We start from the raw sequence: 8,860 nt of genomic DNA, 5'->3' as shown, positions 1-8,860 counted from the left end.
ATATATATATATATATATATATATATATATATATATATATATATATACACAAAAAATACAGTGAAACCCAGTCTTCAGTGACCCTCCTGAATTTACATCCTTCTACTTTTTGTAAGAAAATAATAGAACTTTCATAATGTCCTGTGCACAGTGTAGCACACAGTAGGTACTTCAGAAATGCTTGTTCCTTTATCCTCCCCACCCTCTTTCTATAAGGGAACAGAAAACCTGCTACCCAACCCAGCCACTTTGGCATTAATATCCATCTCATGCAGTACTCATCCCTCAATCTCACTTCTCTAGTAGGAACATTTTATTCAACCGTTCTGTCATACACACACCCTATGAGACTCTTGGATGTGTGTGTGTGTTTTGTAATTTTCCTATGTATAATTATAGTTTTTCTCCCTTTCCACCCTCTCTACATATGGATCCTCAAGAATCCAATCTGCAATTTTCCACATGAATCACACATGAATCACTGGTTCACATTTACAATTCACACTGGCTCATTCACTATAAAAATTGCCATGATTCAGTTTATCAACTGTTGATCTATGTGAAGACAGGTGATTTCTAATTATCATACAGGGCTAGCCTGGTTGGTGATTCTTCCATTTTCTCCAGGGACAAAGGAAAGGTGTAAAAATGAATATCTACAAAAACTAGTCAATTTCTGCTTCTTATAAATAACATTTGACCTCCTGATTTCATGCCTTCTCCATATATGAGGTGTTCTCTGTTCTCACCTCTGCCCTTTGAAATCTCTAATTCCCATCTAGGCTTTATTTAGGTCTTACCTACTACACGAGGTCTTTCCTGACCCAAGTATTATTAATATTTTGCTCTATGAAATTATTTTGCATTTGTTTTCTTCTGTTTTATATTAAGCATGGAATTATGGAAAGAGGACTGAATTTTGAATCTTGAACTTTGAATCTTTTATTCAGTCACATGTGTGACTTTGATAAAATCACTAAAAACCTCTAGACCTGTATTTAAATTATATAAGGAACTAACAATCCAGAACCATTCTCCAAGGGGTGAGTGGTAAAAAGATATAAACAAACACCTCATTCTTGTGAGAACTATTAACAACCACGTGAAAGACTCCAAACCACTGATAATAAGAAAATAAAAATAAAAAAAACTCTGAGGTTTTACCTCCCATGTAGAAAATTGATGATGACAAAAGAGGGGAAGGCTTAAATGTTGGAAGGTGTTATAGAAAAGACAGGTCCACTAATGACTGGTTGGCAGAGCTCTGAATTTGGAATTAGGCAAAGAGAAATATCCATACACTTCAACTTCGTGATTTTACTGGTAGGCATATATCTCAAAGAGATCGATGACTAACTAAAAGTAAACAAACAAATTAATAAAGACCAAAAAATGAAAAATAAAATAAAATAAAAAGAGATCAATGACTAAAAAAAATAAAGGTACCATGTACACCAAAATATTTAGAGAGATTTTTTTTTAGCAAAAGACCATTAAAAAAATAGAGGTGCATCAGCTGGAGGATGACTAAGCAAGGAGTGGTACATGAACATAATGGAATCATTATCTTGCTGTTTAGAAATGATGGATTAAATACCAAGAAGAATTGGAAAATTTAAATGAACTGATGCAAAGTCAAATGTACAGAATAGAATATGCACAGTGACTATAACAATGTAAAAAGAAAAACAACAAGACTGAAACTGAGTGCTGGTTCAATTACTATGTCTATACTGACAATTCTCTGCTGATCAAGCCCCAACCTCTTTCCTCTCTCTAAATGTCCATTGGATATTTTGAAATGGACCTGCCACATGTATCTCAAATTCATATGTCCAAAACAGAATTCCCTATGTTTTCCTTCAACCTTTCTCATCTTTCAAAGTTCTCCATTACTGTCAAGGGTACCACCATCCTCCCAGGTGCCCAGACTTGCAACCTTGGTTCCTCATCTCCTCATACACAGTCATCCCACATATCCAATCTGTTTCCAAGTCATCACTTCTACCTTCAAGATATCTTTCATATCTGTCTGTTCCTTTCCACTCACACAGCTGCCACACTGATACGGGCCCTAATCACCTCATACCCGGACCATCACAATGGGCTGCTGGCTGCTCTCCTTGACTCACTCCTCTCTCAACTCCAATACTTGCTTCACTCGGCTATCAAAATGACCTCCCTCAAGTACAAGTCTGACTGTGTTACCCCTCCAGTCAACAAACTCCAGTGGCTCCCATTATCTCCAGAACCAAATATAAAATCCCATTTGACTTCATGAGCCAAATTTGGTCTCTTCCTATCTTTCCAGTCTTTTTTTTCTAGTTGACTCTCCTCCACATACCCTAGGACTATTTACCTGGGTCACCATGTTGTTCCTTAACACAACACTGGATCTCCCAACTCCATTCCTTTTCACAGGCTCTCCCCCTTGCCCGGAATGCACCCCTGCCTCACCTCCACCTTCTGGCTTCCTGCAACAATCAGGTCAAGTCACATCTGATGCAAGATGTCCTTCCTGTCCCTCCCTCTCTTCATAACATTTGTCTAGTTTGAACCGTACATCTAGTTTATATGTACACAGTCTTTTACATATTGTTTCCTCAGTTATCACACCTTCCTTAAGGGCATGAGCTGTATTTTCTTTTTTCCTTTCTTTGCATCCCCAGTGCTAAGCAGAGTGCTTGGTACATAATAAGTACGTAATAAATGTTTGTTGATTGACTAACCAAGATTGGCCTCAAAGAAATATGAAACCATACTTCCTTCTTTGCAGAAATAAGAAAATATAGAGTATTATAGGTAGGAGACAGTAGATAAAGCGCTGTGCTTGGAACCAAGAATACCTGAGTTAAAATCCTTCCTCAGTTTCTAGCTGTGTGACCTTGGGCAAATCACTTGGCCTTTATCAGCCTCAGTTTCTACTTCTGTAAAATGGCAATAATAATTACACCTTCCTCACAAGGTTATTGTGAGAATCAAATGAAATCACATATGTAAAGCATTTTACAAACCTTAAAACCACACACACATATGTATAAATATACATACATATATATTGCTAGCTATTATTTTTATTGTATTATACTTTTTGAGGTCATCAGTTTTACTCAATTATTTTTTCCACTCTTGTATTATATTCTTTTTGTTAAAGTTCCCTATGCCAATGAAATACCAGATCTAGACTTTATCCCCTTGTTATTAGTATAACAAGGACTGAGCAATGGAAACTCCATCTCAGATCACGCTCAATGTGCCCTACCAGTTGTCAAACTCATGGGGTGGCTTGGTGAGACCCCTCCCAAAAGTCCCTGATAATGCGTACCAAAGGGTCCCAACTCTCTAAAGACAGAATTCCCATTGGTTACAGTGGCTCTCTGGAAGCCAGAGAGGAAAGGATGCTTTGAGTAACATGGGCAATATTAAAACAAAAGATATCAATAAAATTTATTTTTAAAAACACAAAAATGCCCATGATCAGGAAATGGTTAAACCAATTTTGGCACATAGAATATTTCTGACTCCAGTTTAGTGTAGGCTTTCTATAAACAGAATGTGGCATATAAAGGTTCTGTACTGTCATGGTATTCTTGGCTCTAAATATTTACATACTGAAGTTGTGCTATACAGGTCAAATTCCACTCCAGAGAATTCTAGGGGATTCCCAAAATTTTGCAGGCAGTGGAATTTTATGCTATCGAGTATTGGTTGAAATAAGTGAACTATAGCTTGGATTTAGAAATCTTTATTATAATGCAATTTTCCATTCCAGTGATATTTGCTTTAATGGGATATGACTGATCAAATTGGTAAGGGAAATTCCTCAGGGTTGCTGGCCAAAAAAGCAACAGTTACTACTTACTAATATTAATTTGTTTTCAAGTCCTGTTGTCTTATATTTCTCACTTATAAGCTTTGGGGTGAACCTATTTTCTATTCTTTTTTATTATTTATTTATTTACTCTTAAATAAATATTTACAAAGACTATATTACAATGAGAATCACTTCTCATAATCTAGGTCAGCAGCTGTCAAACTTTTGGGTCTCAAGAACCCTTTATAACTTTTAAAAATTATTGAGGACCTCAAAGAGCTTTTATTTATGTAAGGTATTCTATCAATAATGACTGTATCAGAAATTAAAAATGTCTTAGTATTATTGTGAAAATAGTTTGATCCTAAAAGGGTCATGGGGATTCTGGACCACACTTTGAGAACTGCTGATCTAAGCAGACACTAAAGATGTGTAGACAAATAACTGTAGAGTTCTAGGTAGCATGGTAGAGAGAATGCTGGACTTAGAATCAGGAAGACCTGAGTTCAAATCCTGACTCACAGAGCCCTATGACTCTCTCTGTCTACCTCAATTTCATTTGTATCATAATAGAATAACCCATAGAACATGGAATTAGGGACAGAGAGAAAGGGAAAAGAGATATAAAGAACAACTGAGATGCTGAGCCTAAGTGATTAGAAAAACAGTGGTACTTCAAGGCCCATCCAAAAGATTAATTGAGTATTTGTCCAATGGTCTAGGGAGTAATGCACATTCTGTATTTTTCCAAGATAGGTGGGAGAGCAGAGGACTAGACAATGATGTCACTTACCTACTCAACAAATACCAAGGCTTGCTATTTGCTGCCAGGATCAAATAAAAATTCCTATGTTAGACATTTAAAGTCCTTCACAGCATGGGCCTCAACTGTATTTCTACCATTATCACATGTTACTTCCCTTCAGAAACATCATGGTCCAGCCAAACTGGCCTTCTTATCATGCCTCAGACATGATATTCTATACCCATCTGTTTGCCTTTGCATTTCTGGAATGTGCTATAAAATCTCTACTTTTCTTCAATGCTCAGCTCAGACATCAGCTTCCACAGGAAACCTTTCCTAATCTACTAGTGCCTTATCCCAAAATTCACCTTGTATCTTCTTGTATATATTTCATATACATTCATATATGTACAAGCCATCGCTCCTAGCTGGATTATAAATTCAGTAAGGACAGTCAGTCTTAGACTTTGTTTCCTCAGGGCCCAGTTCAGTGCCCATCATGTTATGGGTGCTTAATAAATTTTTGTTATTTGGTTGATGTTGTACAATAGAAATTATGCCAAAGAATTACATTTATTTGTAAGATAGCTCAAATTTGAGTATGGACCCTTCTTCTTAAAGAGGCTCACAGTAAATATGATTGGCTGATAGTATTAGCATTGAATGGAAAATTTTACATTTAGTTAGAACTATAGTGAGTCAAGAAATACTTGAACCAAGAGTTTATATAAATGTCCAAGAAATATATGTACTGGTACATACTTGTCCCCATCGACCTATTCCCTGCCTTATCATACTATCTCTCCCATTCCATGAGGCATTTATGATCCAGCTGAAGTGCCAAACAAAGCTCCAAACAACTTCCTTGAGTGACTTAATTATATCTAAAAGCATTAAATAGCAGTTGTGAATTGGCTGACACCCAAGGCAAAGAAAAACAGAGCATGCTGTGCTTCAGAACAAAGCAATGGGATCTATAATTACAAAAGAGGAGGAAGTCAGGACACCAGGAATGAAGGCAGGAGAACTATAAGGGGATAATCTAGATGCAAGATGGGGCTGGTGAGAGAACAAAGAAGGCAGAAATGTTCAAAGAAGAGTTGAAAGTAAAACTCTAAATTGTTGGGTGAAGACCTAACCAGTGAAAAATGGAGACACTCTGCATTCCTTTCTTTATATGGACACTTCACTGGTGAGACAAGGATTAAGCATATCTTAGTGGAGCACTAGCAGAGTTCTGAGCTAGCTAGCAAATCACGAAGTGTGGAATTGTTCAAATATTTAAATGAACAATTACTCATTTTAATTTAGGGCAGGTTGGTGGTGCAGTGAATAGTGGGATAGGCCTGGGGTCAGGAAAACTCATCTTCTTGGGTTCAAATTTGGCCTCAGACACGTACTAGCTGTGTGACCCTGGGTAAGTCATTCAACCCTGTTTGCCTCAGTTTCCTCATCTGTAAAATGAGCTGGAGAAGGAAATGCAAAATCTCTCTAGTATCTCTGCCAAGAAAACCCCAAATGGAGTCATGAAGAGTCAGACATGACTGAAACAACTGAATGACAATGATCTTAGCTTCACTGAATAGAAACAAGCACCTGTTCCTAGGATATGCCCCTTGATAGGTGGTGATACAAAGATAAATGAGCAAGAGTTCCTTCCCTCAGGAAGCTTGCCCTCTACTAGGAGAGTACAAATGCATATGTAAATAAATGCAAAATACACACGACATAACCTCAAGAGGGAAAAACTTTTAACATGACGGGAAAGGCTTCCCAGAGAATTCTTTCAGTGGAGTAAGAGAAGCTTGGTTATCATTCATCAGTTTGTACTCCTGGTTACCATGTTTACTTATCATTGTGAGGGAAATGCTGACTGTTGAGCCAGGAAGTCATCACAGACTTATCATTATGTTAACACATACATACAACAACAACAACACACACACATATGTATGTATTTACATATATATAATTAATAGCAAATAGCTAACATTTATATAGTGCTTACTACATTCTAGTAGCTTAATAATTAATTAGTAATTGTTCATTCTGGTTCAGATCAGAAGAGTTGATTAGCTAACATTTATATAGTGCTTCCTAAGTTCCAGGAATTGTGCTAAGTGCTTTCCAATCATTATCTCATTTGATCTTCACAACAAACCTGCGAAGTAGACACTATTACTATCCCCATTTTATAGATGAGAAACTGAGTCCAGCAGAGGTTAAGTGACTTGTGCAGGGTCACACAACTAGTAAGCATCTGAGGCTAGATTTAAGCTTTGTTCTGACTGCTATATAGGAACACTTACTGTCTAATTTGGCTTTATATAACTTTTTTTTTCTGGTCCAGATAGTCCAAGAGCTCTTAGGGATGAAGTTTGTCTCTATTGATGCAGATAAGCAACTCTTCTAAAACTTAGAGTCTTGGAGAATTATCTGGGGCCACTGAGAAATTAAGTAACTTGCTCATGGTCAAAAAGGAAGCTTATGTCAGAAAACAGGACTTGAACCTGGGTTTCCTTAATGTCAAGGACATCTCTCTGGCTACTGCACCATGGTATCTCTCCATGGATCTCAGGGGTGTCTAATATCATTTTTAGATCACTGAACTTACATTAAACACACTCCCTTAATATTTTAAGGGCAGTATCAAGGGTACCAGAGAGGGCATCTTTATTTTAGAACAATTTGGCACCTTTAGGTTTTACCAAGCCCACACAGGCTGCATTACTTTCTCCACTTCCTTAATTGTTCCTCTAGTCAATACACTTGGGTTGCTTTATTTTGGATAGAAGAGTAATAAGGTTTTAGTTGCTAAAACTATTTTTAAATGAACTGCATAGGCTGAGTGGGAGGGTTTGGCAGTGAAGCTACCCCATTACTGCCAGGTCTGCCCTTTGAAGCCAGGCAATATTTGACCCTTATAAAAATATTAAAATGAGACACCAAGAAGTAACTTAATGAAACACAGAAAAAAAGGGAGGTGAGAAGTTAGGGGAGTTAAAGGACAGCAAAAGTATCAGGCTCTCATAAACATAAATACCAAGGGGGGAATATTCTTACAGAATGCGGAGCAATTAAGAATTTCTAGCAGTGATTGTAATTCTTAATGCCACCCCTCCTCACACCCAGCTCCACCCTGCCTCTGATCAGATAGATTCTATACCTCTGCAAAATGCCTGCTATTTGACACCCCCACTAACACCACCCTAATTCAGTCCCTCATTAAGTCTCATTTGGATTATGGTAATAGTTGTCACATTGGTCTCCTTGCCTTTGATCTTATCTTTCCCCTCTTAAATCTATCCTTTACATGATTGCCAAAGTAATTTTTTTTTAACATATAGCTCTTATCAGGACATGGCTCTAAAATATTTAATGGCTCCCCATTACTTGTAAGATAAAATATAACCTTCTTTAGAGGCACTTGGGGGTTAAGTGTCTTACCCAGGGTCACAGAGCTGGTAAGTGTTTGAGGTCACATTTGAACTCAGGTCCTTCTGATTCCCGGGCTGGTGCTCTGTCTACTGTACCATCTCGCTGCCCCTAAAATATGATCTTTGTCTCCAAACATTCCTGGTCAACTCCTCTCTGACTATTTTTTTTCTACATTCACACTCTTCTATTTTATGTAGTTCTTTGTAGTCAAATTGAACTACTCCAGTGGTGTGCTGATAAATGTTTAACAACCAGCTTTCCAAGAAAAGAGCACCCATTAAGTTTAATCTATATTATTGGCATTTTCACCACCACTTTCTGAAGTCTAGGCAACAAGACAACAAATCAAGCCATGATTTGGTTTCCCAGTTTCTGAGGCATAAAGGCTGAAAATATAATAATCTGTTCTTGCGAATAGGTTGGAGTTGGTTCCAGCACACTCCCAAATTTCACTGTATTTTCCCCATCTTCAGTGCATTTGCCTGTAATGAATTCCTTCTGCATGTCTTCTTTCGAGACCCAGTTCAAGGATCTACTCTTCTACAAGGCCTTTCATGGCTCCTCCACATTCCCCATCCCACATCTCTCCCCAATCTCACAGAATCATGAAATCTCAAGAGTTGGAAGGAATTTCAGAAATCTAATAGCTTAGTCTAGGCAGCCAGATGGTACGGCAGACAGAACCTGCAGTAGGAATCAGAAAACTGTTGTTGTTCAGTCATGTCTGACTCTTCATGACTCAATGTACTTGTCCAAAGGGTTTTCTTGGCAAAGACACTGGAATGGTTTTCCTTCTCTAGTATGTCCTCATTTTAAAGATGAGGAACTGAGGCAAATAGGGGTTAATTGACTTTCCCAGGGTG

At 37.7% G+C, this 8,860-nt stretch overlaps 1 protein-coding gene and 1 long non-coding RNA gene across 2 annotated transcripts in view; both read right to left on the bottom strand.

Moving 5' to 3' along the window:
- The window catches only part of LOC138151660 (uncharacterized), a 24,821-nt gene extending 15,969 nt beyond the window's left edge, over nucleotides 1-8,852 (bottom strand). The window contains exon 1 of the long non-coding RNA XR_011165883.1: nucleotides 2,360-8,852. This is a non-coding gene — a long non-coding RNA (uncharacterized lncRNA). The remainder of the gene's footprint in view (nucleotides 1-2,359) is intronic.
- ABCA12 (ATP binding cassette subfamily A member 12) overlaps nucleotides 1-8,860 on the bottom strand; it is a 239,402-nt gene that overhangs the window by 192,617 nt on the left and 37,925 nt on the right. The window lies entirely within an intron of this gene.

Source organism: Petaurus breviceps, unplaced genomic scaffold (genome assembly GCF_028583685.1).
Source record: "Petaurus breviceps papuanus isolate PSGF00001 unplaced genomic scaffold, PetGlider_PUasm1.0 90903, whole genome shotgun sequence".
Classification (NCBI taxonomy): Eukaryota; Metazoa; Chordata; class Mammalia; order Diprotodontia; family Petauridae; genus Petaurus; species Petaurus breviceps.
Note: the sequence above shows the minus strand (reverse complement) of the source record. Positions and strands in the feature narration are given on the sequence as shown.